Below are 18,261 nucleotides of genomic sequence, written 5' to 3'. Positions count from 1 at the left end.
GGAGATGCCAGAACAGAAGGGAATGCCAAGTTTGTGGAGGAAAACTGGGTGAAGTGCCCAGATTTGAGGGGGAACGCAAATGGGAAGGCCAGCCAGATAGTGAGAGTCGAACAACAGGTGGAATTATAAAGGGCAGATGTCAAAAACCCTTGGAAAAGGCTAACAAAAGATGGAAGTTCGTACATAGAATGCCCTGATTTTTAGTTTGAATTAAAGTCAATGGCAACTCTCTATACAAATTAAAAATAAATGTCTATTATGTAGTAAGTGTTCTGTATTAAAAAATATTTTCTTTACGAGTAGATTGTTTTTCTAACAAATTCTAAAATCATTTTATTTATATTTAGCTGTAACCGTATTGAATAAAATAAAAAAAATTGAACCAGTCAATTAAACATAAAAACAAGCAAATCTGTTATTAAAATTTGAATCATTAAATATTTGATACTACATATAAAATACCAAACGAGTTGTTAAGCTGTTCATTTTAAAGCGAACCAACGAATCCAATAAAATCAAATAAGATATTACAAAAATGTATTTAATTGGCCATATCAAACCATTAATGTTGATTGGCACAAGAAAATAAGTAAAAGTAATGCGGGACGAAAGATACCGGTAAAAATACTTTAAAACCATTATGCGTAACGCACTTTTTCCAATAAAGCTTCTTTATCTACAGCTACTTACTTAGTCCCGCTTTATATGATTGTCCATTTTCTCGGCAAATACCTTAGTCACACCTTCATCTTCACGCAATGTTTTTCTGCCCCTCCCCTTTCGATACTCATTTGGCCTTCAATTAGTTCAACAAGATTCTGTACAAATTGTCTGACAAACGAATTCATCGTCCATTTCATCATCTGCCCTGGTTCCTTAAACGACTCATTTACAATTCATCTATTAGTGCAGCCTGCAGTGAGTGCGCCCCATGTTCGTGTTCAACTTTTCACTGAATAATTAATTTATTTTAATTTGTTGGCGCACTCAGAGCAAACATTTCAGTTATGGCATCGATGTTTTTCCAATTATTGAATTGGTAGCTGGAAATTCTCATATTTCCCTTCAGCTGTTAACCCATAACCTTTTTGTTCATTTTGTTCGCCCGTTGCCAAAGAGCAAAAGAAACGTTTGACAAGCGGCTGACAGCAGTTGCTGAACCCAAACGCCCAAATGGTCATCGATACTGAGATACTCGGATAGCCAGATACTCAGATACTCCGATATTCCGGGTCCAACGCGGTGTCTAGTCCCATTAATGAGTTCTTGTTGCTGCTGTGCTTGCTGATGTTGCTGCTGTGGCTCAAGTTGTTGCTGCTGTTGTTGCTGCTGTTGCTGCCGTTCTGGCTTCTACACAAAGTTCAAGCCAGCGACAACAACAAGTTCATTATTGCCAACTCATCACACGAGTGTGTGTGAGACCTAAGCTGGTACTTGGACACTGCCCATGGTTATTGTTGCCGCTGCAGAGAGAAAACTATCTGGTGAATAGAATATAATAAAGATATAGTGAGTCACCATATCAATCGAGACCCTAAAATAGGGAATATTACATAAATCGGTAGACTCAAAGTTATTTTACCATTTTTATCTATTAACTATAAAATTAAAATAAAAAGTAAAACATAAAAAAAATCATTTTTCATTCATTATCTTTTGAGTATAATCATTCCAATATATATTTACAGGTTTAAGGATCTACAAAATCTTATATATTATAAATATGTATGTTATCATCAAGGGCTTAAAAACTTAATGCTTAAAAAATGTGTATTGTTAATAAGTCAGTAAATTAAGTATACTTCATTAAGTTCCATTAAATCCTCCATCTTATTAATACTTAGCTGCGTATATTCTAGCTTCAAACATATATATAAGTTCGCTAAAAATCATTTTGCTTCGTTTTATTATTTTATAACATTGTAATAATGATTAAAATTCAAACTAAATTAATTCAATTATATTTTTTTTGGATCTTAACTATCTTATCATAAAACTTACTTTGGCTACCAATCACACACAGGAATTCCCTTTAATTTTCTAAAAGTAGTTTATATGTTTTAAATTCAAATTAAATTATTTATTTCCAATTTATACTAAACTCTTCTCAGTGTTCTGCTGCTACCACTAAAGCGTTCTTGTTCCCAAGCCCAGAACCTACAACTAACCAACCGTCGACGGCGACGACGGCGGCTTTAACTGACAAGAAGCCGGATTATTAATCGACGTTTAATTAATTTATAACCAATTAAGCAGCAACATAATGCGGCAAGCGGCAAGCGACAACAACGAGAACAGAAAAAAGCGGCGGTGGCAGTTGGCTACTGCCGCATTTTGGATGGGGGTCTGCTGGTGGCATGGGTGGGGATAGGAAGGGGTTCTTTGAGGACCGGTAGAGGGGGTGGGTGGCTGCAGATCCCAGAGTGAGTGAGTCGTAAATGCCAAAACTCGTTCTAAGCTTTTTTGCCCCTGCAGTGCTCTGGACTACAAAAAAGAATTAGCCAGGTTTAAGTTTTTGCTGTTGGTCACCAGATCTCAGAGCTGGGGGATATATATATTTATAGGGGGGGGCATTCAGAGTGCCGGACGAGAGGGGGTGGGCAAAAACCAATGTCACAATTTATGGCATTGTTGGGGCAACATGCACCTGCAGCAACAATGAAGCCGCAGCAGCAACAAATGCTGCCTGGCGGCATGTTCACTGATCAGTTGTGATTTCTTTTTGCTGCTCGCGGGAAATCCTTATAAGCAAAATATGTTAACGAAGCATGAAAAGCACAAAAATTAAATTAAATCCAATACTCGCGAGCGGGGCAAAAAAATTAGCCTACACCAGAGGCCTTTCTAAAAAGCAAAAACAATTGAGCAATCTCCCCCAGAGTCGCAGTCGCAAACGCAGCCGCAGTCGCGGAATCCACAGCCACCGATGGTTCCTATTAACACATTAGAAGACCACAAAGCCGGGCACCGCAGGAGTGCACCACTGCACCACATCCACATCCATAGCCACATCCACATCCACATCGCACCGCTCAAATCACGCACCACCAGCCAGGCAGCCACGTCAAGGTTTTGCAGCTGTCAATAGCAACTCCCGCCGTTTGATCAAGTGAACCAAATTATTGTTTATATCCTTCAGAGAGACGGGGTAGCTCAGATCCATTATGTGCCTTTGAGCGTTAGAAACTGCTTCAAAAATTAAGGGCAATTCGGAGAAATTTTACTGAGAAACACCACGGGAAAAGTTCGGATAAAGCATTAGTTATACAAATAAAATTTTGGGTAAAGATCATTTTTCTTTTAACAATTTTGAAGTGAATATTTGCAAGTAGTGCATTACGCAGGATACAAATAAAGTTGGAAAGTTCCAGCTATAAATTGCACCTACAGAATTACTTTCCATCGAAAATTATGAATCTGCATTATTGTATAATAGAAAAATCGCATTAAACCTTTAAAGTCCTCACAACTATCCAGTTTTTCTTTCTATAAAAATAAACTAAATATTATAATATAAAATCAACGAATAATTAAGCAATAAAGGATGTAAATAATAATATTATAATTGAATGGAAGCTTTAGTTATCCCTCAAAAATCGAAGCCGAAGGTTTTTATGATTGATGGTTTTTTTACTTACTTACTTTTTTTTTGTCATTTATTAATTAATAGTTTCGGATCAGTAAGGGGTCTTATTTTTGGCGAAACATTAAGTAGCACTGTTTTCATCATGTATTTTTTTATTTTCATCACAGTTTTTTCATCACCTGTGATGGCTATTTAAAAAGATAATTTTTTAACACCTTTTATTATGCATATTATAAAACTTCATATATCATAAAAATTATCTTTCTCCCAAATAAATTTACCTCCACTTAACCATACCAGACACGAAATATTTGCACCTGTACCATTTCATTAGTATCCCTCACCTTTTAGGCCAATGGGCAGTGATCACCCCTCTGAACTTTTACTTCCTGAGTGGCCAAGCTAATTGTGTGTGCGTTTCGGTTATTAGGGTATATCAGTTTTGGCCAATTGGTCAATGATTCCCTGCGACTTGTGGCAAGTTGTGAGTGGAAGTTGCTCTGTTTTGCGGACGTTGCTGCTGCTGCTGATGTTGATGTTGCTGGCGCTGCAGTCGCCGTCTCAGTTAGCGCCAAGATTTATGTGATCCTTAAGATTTATTGGTTTACGGCATTGTTGTTGCAATAAAAAACAACAACATTCATAAATTATCATTAAACGTTTAAATGTGACGCAGCAGCTCTAGGGGCACGCCGCATGCTGCATGCTGCACGTTGCACGTAGCTAGTTGCTGGTTGCAAGCTCAGTTCTGGTCAGGGAGAAAGAGACTTTTGCTATCTTTATAATGAGCCAAATGACATATTTATTTCGCTGTTCAGTTGCTGTTGCTGTTGCTGTTGCCACAATCGCTCAGGTTGGCCTGTTGCATGCAATTTCTTTTGGCCCGCAAGTCGCGGCGTCTAGACTCCAGACTCTAGACACATGGCGCACCAGAGGTGACAGCTGATTGTCATTGTTGGCATATTAAAACAGGCTCATGGGCTGGGTTCTTTAGTTTTTAGGCCCACTTGTAGGCCTGCAGACTTGGAGACCTCGACCCAGCCAAGACGGCTAAACGGCGACAGCCACTGACAATTGACACTCTTGGCCGAGTCTCGCATTTCGAATCCCTGGCCTAAACCTTCGCCAATTGCCAGTTGAACCTCAGCAACCAATTTCGAATTCAATGTGTGCCTCACAATGGGCAGGGACATTGCCTTGGGCGGGGAAAAAGAACTGGGACTGGAAAACTGGAAGGCAAGGAGGGACACAAACAAAGATCTAGGATCTGCCACGGAAAATGGGCCTGGAACTACTTCAACGTCTAGAGCAAGGACAAAAAAAGCCAGCCAACAGTCCATATAATAAGCAAAACAAACAAAGGAAAAACCAGACTTTGAACAGGGGCTGACTTTTCAAACTGAAAAGGGTTACAAGTTATAGCATCTAAACTTGCAAGCCTCTTAAAGTAAATAAAAAAAAATAACCTAGAAGTGAAATTAAAATATTTTTATTTAATTAAGTGATTTTATAAATACCATTTTTTTAAAAACAATTATGTTTAATGGATAAAAATAAGAATATATAATATATGCAAATATTTGGTAATCATCAAAATAGTAATACATCAGTCATAAATGTGGTTGATAAATGTTGCTTAATGTTAATGCACATGTGCTCAAAATTTTAATCTGCGCTTTTATGATCCATATAAAAAAAAAAACATATAAAACTGCGTTCGACTTGGATTATTATAGGAGCAAGAAGACAATAAAAACATCTATAATTAAACAAAACGGGCGTTATTGCACTGGCCGTTATTGCACCAATTACAAATACATGACTAATTTGACTGTCTTTTGCAGTTCCATATATCATGATTTTATTCATAAGAACCTCCTTTCAGTGACTGCAAAACAAACAATAAATATAAACATAATACCCGCAATTACAACATGGTATGTACAGGATCATAAAAGTAGTTAGAACCACCTTAAAGACCCCTGTTACAAACCGCCCCCTTCCAGCGGCCGACGCCTCTGCCTCTCATCATCGTTTCGGGCCAGAGATTCACTCGCGGCGCGGTCTTAGCCAGGCCATGGCCAATGCCCAATACCGATGCCCAATGGCCACAAACAAAAGTGCGTTAATAGCCAAGACACACATGGCAAATGTGCACCGCCTTGCGGCCCCATAGCCCCCACCCCCACAATTCGGTGAGAGGAGTATGCGGACGGTACGGATCCACGGACAAGCAGCTAACGCGCCTTTTACAAATTTTTATTGAAAAATATTAAATTCTCATTAAGGCAGGAGAGGTCCGAGCAGGTTCCCAATCGCGTCCATGCAGCCTCTTTATATATATAAAAAGCCCCACGTTTTCTGTTGTTTTTCCTGAACGAACCCGAACCGAAGTTGGCGCGCGCTCACATGCGCCGATAGACTCGCTTAGATAAAAGATGATTTATGGGTTTTATGGTGTGATGGGAATTTTAATTTCCAGCATTTTTGCTTAACAAAATTAAACATGGGACTGCGAGCGACAGGCAGATAGAAGCGATATAGCAATATAGCAATATAGCGATATAGGAAGAAAGCCAACAGCCACCGAGCGAAGACAGGCACAAACGGTTATTTGCCTGTATTTGGGAATCGGGCAATTGTCAAATGAGGCGACCTCCTCCAGCTCCTCCAGACGATTCCATTTTTAATTGAGCCAAAGCGCACAGCATGTACCGCCAGCCGGCAACCGGCGACTTGCAACTTGCAACCAGCAACTTGCAACTTCTGCGACTTCTGCGACGGGCAACTGTCCATTATGCTCACTCACCTGTAAAATAAATGGCAAAACTGCCAAACACTTTGGCCAACTGACAACTGCTGCCCCGGCATCATCGTTCCAATTTAATGTAGCAAATGGGGGGGGGATGGAAGGGGTTGGGAAGGGGTTTGGAAGGGGTTATGGAAGGGGATACAAAGGGGGGCACCCACTGCTGTGATCCGAGGTCTCGCGGCCCGTTCGTTTACCGTTAGGTGTCAAAGATTTCATGCCCCATGTCGCAAACTAACGACACACAATCGATCACAAATCAAACGGACAGAAGCGGCCGAAACCCGCAGTTGCCTCAGTTTCCTCAGTTGCCGACGCGGCCGCCGTTGCGACAGTCATCCAAATCCAAATGTGTCTCAAAAATCAGGCCGCGGCCAATGCAAAGCCGTTTCATAAATTGCACATGACCTGACGACCAGCAGCTCCAAACAGCCACAGCTCTGCTCCATCTCCATCCCCATCCCCATCCAACATCGCCATCGCCATCCAAACTGCATCTGCAGCAGCCAAAAGGCAGCAGAAAGGCATAACAATAAATTAAAAATGGATGTCGATGGCTAAGTGCACAGGAAATATTTTTTCTATATTTCTTATAGATAAATATGATGAAGTGTCGAGGAAAATGAGCTAGTAAATGTGACAGCGACGAAATAAATAATACAATTTTATTATACTTCGTTAAAAACATTTTTAAGACGATATATTATGTGTTACTTAAATAATCTTCCAGTATACAAGGGTGGTCAAAAGTATTTTCACAAAAAAAAAGTTAAATATACTCATAATTTGAACTTACATCTTGTTAACTTTGGCATCAATGGAAAGGTAATTTAAATGCCGTTTGAATGATACAATACATTTCTTAACCCATTCAGTACTTATTGAAAAGGACGAATTTGTGTAAAAATGTCCTTTTTGAACTTTTTTCCTCGACTTGAAAACTAAATTTTTTGATGCAAAAAGTTTCTTCAAACAAAAATAATAGTAACTGCAAAAAGAATTTTTCAAAAATCATTTTGCTTATATTTTTTATGATTTTTTAAAGGTGACAATGTCGGAAAAAATTTGTATGAAAAAGAGAAAAATATGGCTAAAATGCATGTTTCTAAGCATTTTCAAAAAATCATAAAAAATATAAGCAAAATGATTTTTGAAAAAATTTTTTTGCAGTTACTATTATTTTTGTTTGAAGAAACTTTTTGCATCAAAAAATTTAAGTTTTCAAGTCGAGGAAAAAAGTTCAAAAAGGACATTTTCACACAAATTCGTCCTTTTCAATAAGTACTGAATGGGTTAAAAAATGTATTGTATCTTTCAAACGGCATTTAAATTACCTTTCCATTGATGCCAAAGTTAACAAGATGTAAGTTCAAATTATGAATATATTTAACTTTTTTTTTGAGAAAATACTTTTGACCACCCTTGTATATCTTTTATTTTAATACCCAAACCTTTTAAATATTTTTATAATAATAAAGTGGGTATTTTTAATTATTTTCAGATAAATATTTACAAAATATTTAAATATCTTAATCTAAATGTAATGCTTAGAAAACTAATTATTCTCTGTGTAGAGGTGGATGTATGTGGATGCCCGCTGAAAATCCCCATCTTTAAGACTCCTTCAATTGCTGGCCGGTCGATTTGGTTATTGGAGCGATTTTTTGTCTGATGGACAGCTGCCGACAGCCTGAGCCACACATACCCGAATGTACATAGTTCCCGCTCCCAGATCGACTGATCCCCAATCCCCAACCGCATCACCCACCTCATCCTCCTCCTCATCCTCCTCCAAGTGATGGACAGCGTTTTCTAGCCGGATCGCAACTAGACTTTATTGCTTTTTAATGAGCAGCGCAGTGATTTCAATGCTTATCTAAATGCATTCAGTTGATATTTGTCCACGGGGTGGCCTGGTAGTGTGTGATATACGAAAATCATGGATTATGACTCGTAAAAAAGTTAGCGAACGATGATTTTTTTACGGCAGCTGATAGTTTACAACGCTATAAATTAAGAATATATTAATTGCTGATAAGTCTGCTATATTTTTTAAATTGGATGTTAGGAACAGATTTTAAATGATAGATTGCACAAGATAAATATGTAGTAAGTGTACAAGATCATACTTTGATTTACAAATCCCTTTTGCTTAAATATTTTAAAATGTGTTTTATTCGATTTCATTACCCTTTTTTTAAGAAATGGAAAAATATTTTACGATATTTAACAGTACAATATATGTATATCAGCCAATCCCTTCACAGTTAAATGCCTTTATTATAATCATCTTGATTTGGATTTTTTACACTTTCCAACATATATAAAAAGGTTTCTCACTTTTATTTCATTCTAATTTAATAGTTCTGTAAGAAAATACTTATATGGTTAATCCCTTAAAAAATCACTCACCTAATTTTCCATCAACTTCATTCATTTTTGTATTACCCCGGTACAAAAGACTTGCCCAATTGCCGCTGCAGGGCATTCAAAGCGTCGATCAGTGTTAATTAAGGCACCTTCTCACTTTATTTACTTTTACTCATTTGCATATGCGTTTGGGTCATTAAACCTGACCTCCCCGGCCCACCATACGCCATCCATCCACAGTCCATCCAATCCTCCTCCGGCATCGCAATATTGACCTGACCCAAGGCATATTAATTAACCCAAAAAACCGGTCTGTTATATTTGTCTAACCTTTATGCTAAACGCGGTGATGGCAACAGGAAAATAAAAGGCAGTAGCAGTAGTAGCAGTCGATGTCGGTTGCTACTGTCGGCTGCCTTGTATTCGGTTATTAATTTACCAATAAATTGCCATGGCGTATGCGTAATATTTCACAATTGTGCCTTAATGACCGAGAGCGTTATTCATGCACTGATTTCCGCTGCAGGTGTCATCCCAGCCCATTCGAGTCCAAAGCCATCTAGCTATATGGCCAACCAGTTATGCGTATTAGCCGGCGGTGCCAGGCCCAAAGATCCAGCTTCCAGCTCCAAAGCTCCGGCTTTTCGCATTGAAATTACAAATGACGAGAAATTTGTCATCTTTATTATTGCAAACAACGGCGCAGTTGTACGTTGCAAAGTTGCAAAACGACAAACGACAAACGACGACAATGCTCCCCTGGACAATTGCAATTGGCGGGGAGTGCGTGCCATGGAGTGCCGTGCCACAAAAGCAAAAGTTGCTGACAACTTGCCACACATCTGTGTTCAGGGGGTAACCAGGGGATACGGGGGAACCCAGGGGCACACTTGTGGGTTAACCGCAGCCCCATTGTGCGCCAATTGATTTTTCATTCAAATGAAAATGCTCCGAGGACTGAGGATTTCGGCTTTCGATCCCATAATGAGCACGGCCAAGGCTTCGTTTGGTACAAAAAAGTATTCGCTTTTCTTTTATTTCTCAAAAAATAATACAATTTTTTTAGCTTTTGTGTGAATGTGTATGTGTGCTAAAATCTATGATGACAGTTGGTATGAGGCAAATTGCTTTTGGGGCTCGCCAGGGAATGCAGTGCGTTCCGTAGCTATAAGGCAGCTTACTGTGTATACATAGATAGTTAGGCTAAATAAAAAAAAGATGGAACATAAAATAACCAATTTAAACAGTATTTTTTAACAGATAGTTCCTGTAATTTCTTCGAATTAACTGTGCGTTTTACGCATATGAAAATTATAAATAAATGTAATATTGTCAATACACCAAAACGTCTTATAATTGTAAAGGGTGTTTAAAAAATGTAAATGTAAGAATTAACAGTATTTTGTAGGTTTCTCTATAAGAAAATAATTTATTAGTAATTTCTAATGTAGTTTGTATCTGAATCCTAAACATTTAAAGGCACTAAATTGAAGCTGCAAGTTTTTATGAAATATTCTGCTTTAGTTTTATAACAAGTACAGAAAACGATAGATATGGAATTTTCATACATTTCAAATTGTTCAAATACAAACATTCCCTTATCGTACCCCTACAAAATCCTCATCCACTATCACATCATATGCGTATAGTACAAAATGTTTAAAATACCCTACAGATGAGAGAATTTCTATATATAAATATTGCTTTGCTTGGCTCTTCCGGTTTCTTTTGTTTTTGCCTCTTTTGTAGTTCTTTTTTGTTTGTATAAAATTTTCTACTTAATAACCAATAAAAATTTGATCTAAAATTAGTTAAATTTCTTCTTATCGCACTAGGTTGTAAATGTTTATCTAGATCTATGTACACGCAAGTTGCTAGCACCAATCCAAAACTATCTGTATATATATATATATATGTATATGTATATTTAACTATGCAGATATTTCTATGTGTAGTAGGTTAAAATCCACTTTGTTAACTTGGCTTCTGAAGGCAATTGTCTCTGGGCTGTAAATGTGAAAAATTTTACAAATCTTTCGGCCCTATAACTATAGTTGAACTACATCTAAGTTGGGCTTTGAGCCCGCTTACGGTCTAAATTGAGCTACTTAAGCGATATGGAATATCTGGTCTCAGTAAGAATGATCAATGGAAGTGGTTCGAGTGCATATAAATAATCAAGAGCTGCTCCATTCCGCCTCCTCAGATGAGATATTCTCGGATATGTGAGTACGAGTACGAGTACGAGTGTGTATGGCCGGGGCCAGATGGGCAGTTCCAATCCTCAGTGGCGGCGCATGTGCAGCGACAGGTGGTCCGAGCGGCTGAAGCTCCGGGTGCACAGCTGGCACCGGAAGGGCTTCACGCCCGTGTGCTTCCGGTAGTGCCGGGTCAGCTCGTCCGACCGGGCGAAGCGCCAGATGCAGCCCTCCCACGTGCACACGTACGGCTTCTCACCTGGGGAAGATTGATATGTCATCGGGTTAGTTTACTCGAAAAAATATTCTAGAACCTTAGATTTAATTAATAAGACCTCAGAACAAAGCTGGAGAATTTAACAGATATAATTTGGAATTGTTACAAAGCCAAAGACTAACATATAAAAAATAAACAATTAAGTAATAGCAATTGTTGAGACAGGTTTATCCTCTTGCTGTCAGAACTATGAATTCTATATAAGTCCTACCTTATAGATATTATCTTACAATCTCTAACGGATCTCAAGATCGTATAGAAAAGTACATATAAAATGTATAGGCATATAAAAGATAGTTTACGAGTTGCTTAAAAAATATATATTTGTTTCTTTCCTTAATATGAAAAGACCGTTTCGTCTTTAAAATATGCCTATTTACGTTTTCGAATCAAAGTCACAATAAATGGTCGAAATTCCTTGTTATTTAGAGTGTTACCTTTTATGGCATAAACATTTTCATGGCTTAATATGTCACGATAAGAAATGTTATAAATTAGTCTTTTAAAAGCTCTTTTGTATCTGTTTAGTAGCTGTTTCCGCCTACATGTACGTCAATGTATTATTTTAAAAGCTTAATGTGATTTTTAACAATTGGTAATGACCGTTTAAAGATTATAAATTATCATTCCATATAATTTACCATCCAAGACTTTTGGTTTTAATCCTAAAAAGATCTGTCTCTATAAAAAACTGTTTATTTTTATTCGTTGTAAAATCTTTTATTGAAAAAAAACGTAAAACTCACCTGTGTGCGTTCTTTTGTGCGCCTTGAGGTGCGAACTCTTGGTGTAGACCTTGTCGCATCCTTCGGTGTCGCACTTGTGTACCTTGCGGTTCTTGGAGAGATCATTGTAGCCGCCGTTGGCCGTGGAATCGGAGGAGGAGGAGCGTCCGAAGGCGGAGGCGCCACCGCCCCCGCCCCAAAATTAATCCCACTGAAGCTGCTGCTGTCCTTGCGCGTTGCCCCCAAAGCCATGCCCCGAAGGCGGGATTTAGGGCGGCATGGGGTGAACCCGACCCTGCATAGCTCTTCCAGCTGGGCGAGGAGTTGGAGCAACTCGATCCAGCCAGGGATTTGCTGGATCCTCCCGTGGGCGAGGACTTCCTGGTGGCCTGACCATCTCCGAATTTGTAGGGATTTTTGAACAGGCTCAGCAGCGAGAACTTGCGGTCGTAGTCCTGCATGCTGCTCCCCGCAGATCCTGTGGCCGAACCACTACTGCTTCCGTTGTTGTAGCTGCAGCTGTTGTTGTTGTCCTCCTGCTTGCCACCACTTCCGCTTCCGCTGATCCTTCGATAGGTGAAAAAGAATGGCGAGGCCGCGAAGAACGGCGAGAATGGCAACTTGGACACACCGGAGGCATAGAGTTGTTGCTGCTGCTGCTGCTGCTGCTGCTGCTGTGCTGCTGCTGCTGCTGGCGGGCAAAGGCCCCCAACGACGAGGATCCAGCTGAGCCCGCTCCAAAGTTGGAGGACGAGGATGAGCCGGATGATCCACTCTGCTTGCCATTGCTGTAGCCAGCTGCCTTGGTGGCCGACGAGGATTTGCAGCTGGTGGAGCCGCCATGCGAGGTGCTCGCTGCAAGAGGGGGGAAAAAGAGGTAGAGCGGTTGAGAAAACCCATCGAGATTCGGTTAACAAAATGGCCAAAATGGTGAGGCCACTTTATGGCCGCCAATGCCTAATGAGCCTCGTAAATGAACCGCAAACTGAGCCAAACTGCCAGCCAAAAGCTGGGCAGGCCAGCTTATTTAATTAGCCGAAGATACTGATACTCTGGTTTCGGTAGATCTGATTTGTAATGGATATTTCTTCTATTTGATAAAATATTAAATATCAGCAAAAATATACATTCTATTTAGCAGCCTTTAGGAAAATATTATTTTATAATTTATCCGTACTTTAGTATCATTCTAGGTCTATGATTTTATCGATAAGTCATAATTTTCGATACCTGTTTTATTTTCGGACGTATCTTAAGCTCAAAAAATAGAAAACATTGAAAGTATGTATTTATTACTTAAATGTACAAATTTGTATGCCTTAAAAAATATTTGTTATGTTTTTGAATATTGGATTGCAAGTTATAGAGCAAAGAAACAGTCGGCCGGGAACATTTTGGCCTGTCAGTCGGGAGTCTTTACACAATTTCCTAATTTCGTTCGACCGCCTCATTGCATCAAAAACGTTTGCATGTCGCGTATTTTATGGCCGGCAGACAGCCCAGATGGACGGACGGACATCGAGTTGGAGTTGGGGACTCCAATAGTCGAATAGTCAAGGAGTCGAAGAGTCGAAGACTCCAAGACTCGGATTCCAATTCAGACGGACAGCGAATCCGTGCAGTCGTGATCCATTTAACCTGTACTCTGGGCTCCAGACGACGACGACTGCCACTTTCGGCTGCCAGTTGCAGTTGCATTTGCAGTTCCAGTTGCAGTTGCAGTTGGGACAAGTGTGTCGATTTTGGCGCCCGCGACATCAACATCAATTGCCAGCCAAACTGCAGCTGCTGCTGGTCGCCATATGCCCCACCTGCCCCCTGCCCCTTGCCACATGCCCCCCCTGCCCCTCATTTTGAAGGGTGCCCCAAACCGAAATTACCAAGAAGTTTGCTCAGTTTTTGCCACTCCACTTGCCTTGGCTTAAGATATTCGTAGCTTCTTTCTTTGCTTGCTACTCAGATTTGAGTTCTTTCTTTAGTTATTTATTTACATGTTTGTTTTGAAATTGGGAATCTGTTAAAAAAGATAGTTATGAAAAAAAATGCATTCCTGTTAATGGCCTACAAGAAGCGATAATCTTTCAAATTAAAATTAAAGAAATTTTTATTTTTGGCAATCAAATTCAAATCAGGGATCTAAACTAACTTAATGATTCTGAGCTAATGATCCTTAATAATAGTAAAATAATGCCCCACTTTATCGATAAATAATTGATTTGAAGAAATTCAAGACATAGTTAAAGTGATATATGATATATCATATTTATTGAAGGTCATATTTTAGTCATATTTTTTGAAATGAAAATGTAACTATGGAACTAATATTTTAGATGCTAAATATATACACATTTGAAACAATAAATAATACATAATGGTATGATTTTATTTATAAGTACAATTCATATAAGGTCTTATAGTATAAGTCTACTTTCTTAAGACCCCATAAAAGATTGCCCAAAACTGTAAGCCTAAAACTTGACAAATGAAATCCCAAGAGCATGTTGAAAAAGTATTTAACCATTACTCCCGTTACCCTTGGGCCACCCCTCGATTTTTCGCCTGCTAAGCACATTCAATTTTCACTCTTCTTGGCGTTGCAACTCGTTTGTCAGGGGCCAAAACAAAAGGCCAGCGAAAGGGGCACCGCGGGGGAACCGAACAAGTGACCCGGGCTTAAGTGCTTTGTCAAGCCTGCAACTCCACATGACCGAGGGCCACATGGCGGCCAGCCAGGAACAACAACGGCCAAGAGACCAGACCATCCAAACGAACCGGGCTCGAACTGACCGGCCAAGCAGAGAATGGGGTCCGTTGGAACCGCTGGTTTCTTAGCCTCAAGTGCCTCAAGTGCGTTTGCGTTGCGACTGTCTACACATGTGTGCCCTGGCTTGATGCATTTGTAATTTCCATGCCAGCGAGCGTTTTGTTTCACCAGCAATGGGTTACAGTGCCCAAGGTAGCAGACTTACAGTAGGGCTTCTATAGGGAAACCTCTGGGCACCACAACACTAAATGTAATATCAAAGCACTTCAAATGCAGTTAATATTTAAGTAGCACCTTTTAATACTTTTTACAACCCATAGAATTACAGAAAGATTTTAGATTGTTTAAATGTTGTAGGCATTTTAACAATCAGGCATTCAACTTCCTAATATCTGAAATGGAAATCGATTGGACCATTTGTATACAAAAATGTATCTATGTATCTATGTATTAAATATCTACTATGTATCTATGTATCTATGTATCTATGTATCTATGTATCTATGTATCTATGTATCTATGTATCTATGTATCTATGTATCTATGTATCTATGTATCTATGTATCTATGTATTATGTATCTATGTATCTATGTATCTATGTATCTATGTATCTATGTATCTATGTATCTATGTATCTATGTATCTATGTATCTATGTATCTATGTATCTATGTATCTATGTATCTATGTATCTATGTATCTATGTATCTATGTATCTATGTATCTATGTATCTTTTTATCTATTATTAATGTATCTATGTATTGATGTATCTATGTATCTATGAATTTATGTATGTTGTATTGATGTATCGATGAAATGTTTATGTATGTTTATATGATGTATGTATGTATATAAGAATCTATGAATTTATGTTTTTAGATATATGTATCTATGATGTATCTATGAATTATGTAATGTGTATTTGATGTATTGATGAACGATGAATTGATGTATCGATATATTGATGTATGTATGTAACAAAGAATCTATGGATTATGTATCTATGTACATATTATGTTTTTATGCATCTATGTATCTATCTATCTATCGTTCTATCTATCTGATCAAAGCTAACACAGATATTTATAAAAATAATGAAGAATACTTAAAATGCGATTTAAATGCAGGTAAAAGTGAAGGATCTGTATTTGAACTACTTTAATTTTTGAAGTCATAGGAGGTTTCAGTTTCAGAAGTACGACTGTAGCTTTCGAGGGAGGCAGGTAGACTAAGCCCCGGGTTGAGGTCCGTTAGCCCAGGCAGGCGCGTTATTAAAATTGATGGCATTTAATTGAACTGGCCATCAACGTCAGCCCACAGTGCTGTTTGCTGTTGCTGTTGCTGTTGCTGTTGCAGTTTCTGTGTCTTTTCCGCTCTGCCCCATTTGCAATTGCTGGAAAGGGAAGTCCAGCAGCAGCGAAGATCTCGCAGAGAAGGGAAATGGATGGCGGTCACTAGATGGTGGATGCTACGGTGGCGTATGCTAATGCGCATTATGTGGCAACTCTCCGGCTGTCATATATTTCTCGTCTCCCAAATGGCCATTCTCCTGTCCAAACTCTGCGAGTATATAGCCGAATGTGTGTGTGTAATCACCGCTTTTACCGAAATGCACACGCTGACTTCATATTTCTGCCAATTTGGCTTTGGCAACAGGCAACAGGCAACAGGCTACAGGCCACAGCCAAGAAACACAGTAAACTCCAAACCCCAAACACCAAACACCGGGCGACCCAGAGATTTGAAATCACACTTGTGCCTATTGCCAAAGTGGTGCAATAAAAAAAGTGAATGTTGCCCCCAAGTGGCACCCGGCAGATTCGATCCAAGATGCGATGCGATGCTATCCAATGCGATGCATATAGATGCTATATAGACAGGCTCCTCCATCTCGGGCTCCTTTGGCGCGTCTTCAAATGGTCGTCGTTGTGGCCATAAACTGCTCATTTGACTTAGCCAGATTTACGTTGAGCAGACCCCCTTCGAAACCCCTTCCAACCCCCTTCGCAGCCCCATCTCCAGCCCCGCCCCCTCTGCTCGTGTGCGTAGTCGAACGTGCCGCCCCAGTCTCAGTCGGCGATAATTATGATGAGGCCAGATCGTCTCCAGACCAAGTCAAGTCTGGAAAAGCAGTCATCGCCGGAGAGTGGGAACCGTGGTGGAAAGTAGCCGGGTAAAGGGATAGTTTGGAGGAGAAATTTTATTAGCTTTGAAAAGAGAAATTGTGTATACATAAGTCGAAGGTTCTTTATTTGAGAGCTTTAAACTTTATTTTACCTGCATGGGATACATATCCAATTTAAAACGGTAGTCGCTCTGAGTTTAAAAAAAAATAGAGTCTAATTATCAAATCTTGAAAAAAATGTTATTAAAATAAGTATATTATAATTAATTAAATGGATTTCAGATTTTAATATATAGAGAAAATGTATATTATATTTAAATACTAGTTCAACTCTCTTAGTTACTTCAATCTCGACTTTTAAAAAATATCTTTCTTTTTCAATAAAAACTTATTCAAGACATTAAACATCTTTCAAAAATTTCATTAGCTTTAGTAAATTAAAATGGAAGTAAATTTTTGTAAGAAATAAATTCTAATACATTTATTTTAATTGGTATAAAATAAACCACATTTTAAGTTATACTTAAACAAACAAGCCAAATAATTTGACCAGGTAACCAATTTGCAATACGTCTTAGCCCACTGTGCAGTGCCCACTGTCGCAGCGTGTGCTGTGTGTGCAATGTGCAATGCGGATCTCGCACCAAATGCGACTGCAAAACTTGCAACTTTAGAAATGAGAAGCAGAAGAGAAAAACCCAGGCGAACAATAAATTACAAAAACAGTTGATAGGGTTTAATGTGCACTTGGTGTGCGATTGGTTATAATTGACAGTTCGCTTGGCTGGCTTGGGCAGCGCTGCTCCGCTCAACTTGGCTCTTGGCTGTTGGCTGTTGGCTCCCAGCTTGTAGCTCCAAGTCCGATTCCGGGCTTAAGTCGCGACGTGCTTGGCCAAGCACCACCGAGCCACCAAAAGGCACCTCCGAGCACCACTGGCACCACCATCGTGGTTACGTTTCTAGCCACTTAATTGCCAGGCGAGCTTACGTTGATTTACTAGTTGATTTTTATATGAAACTGTCGTATTTAAGTTATAATTATGAAACAACATGGCTGCGTATCCGTGTCCGTGTCTTTTTGATTCAGCAACTCAGCGATTCACCGATTCAGCTATTTTCACACATGAACCGTTCGCTTTCTGGGCCAACTTTGACTCCAATACGCTTTTTGGGCCACCGACGAGTGCGAGTCACATTGGATTTATGGCATTGCGCATACGCCGTGGGGGCAGCCATCGGTTTAAATCGCCACTATAATATCGTACCCTCCACTCTGAAGCTCTGGCTTTGTTTCAGCCAGCCATTTTCACACTCTGCGGGCGTCTTTTGAACCTTGAAATAAAAGTTTTCCCACACTGAACACTGCCGTCTGCACACAGCACACTGCAAAACATTTCGATTTTCCT

General features: G+C 39.3%; 1 pseudogene; it reads right to left on the bottom strand.

Moving 5' to 3' along the window:
• Positions 1-10,987: 10,987 nt before the first annotated feature.
• LOC119562251 lies at positions 10,988-17,801 on the bottom strand (annotated as a pseudogene).
• Positions 17,802-18,261: the final 460 nt, after the last annotated feature.

The sequence above is a fragment of the Drosophila subpulchrella genome, unplaced genomic scaffold, assembly GCF_014743375.2.
Source record: "Drosophila subpulchrella strain 33 F10 #4 breed RU33 unplaced genomic scaffold, RU_Dsub_v1.1 Primary Assembly Seq409, whole genome shotgun sequence".
Taxonomy (NCBI): Eukaryota; Metazoa; Arthropoda; class Insecta; order Diptera; family Drosophilidae; genus Drosophila; species Drosophila subpulchrella.
The sequence above is the reverse complement of the archived record's forward strand: the minus strand, read 5'-3'. Positions and strand labels throughout refer to the sequence as shown.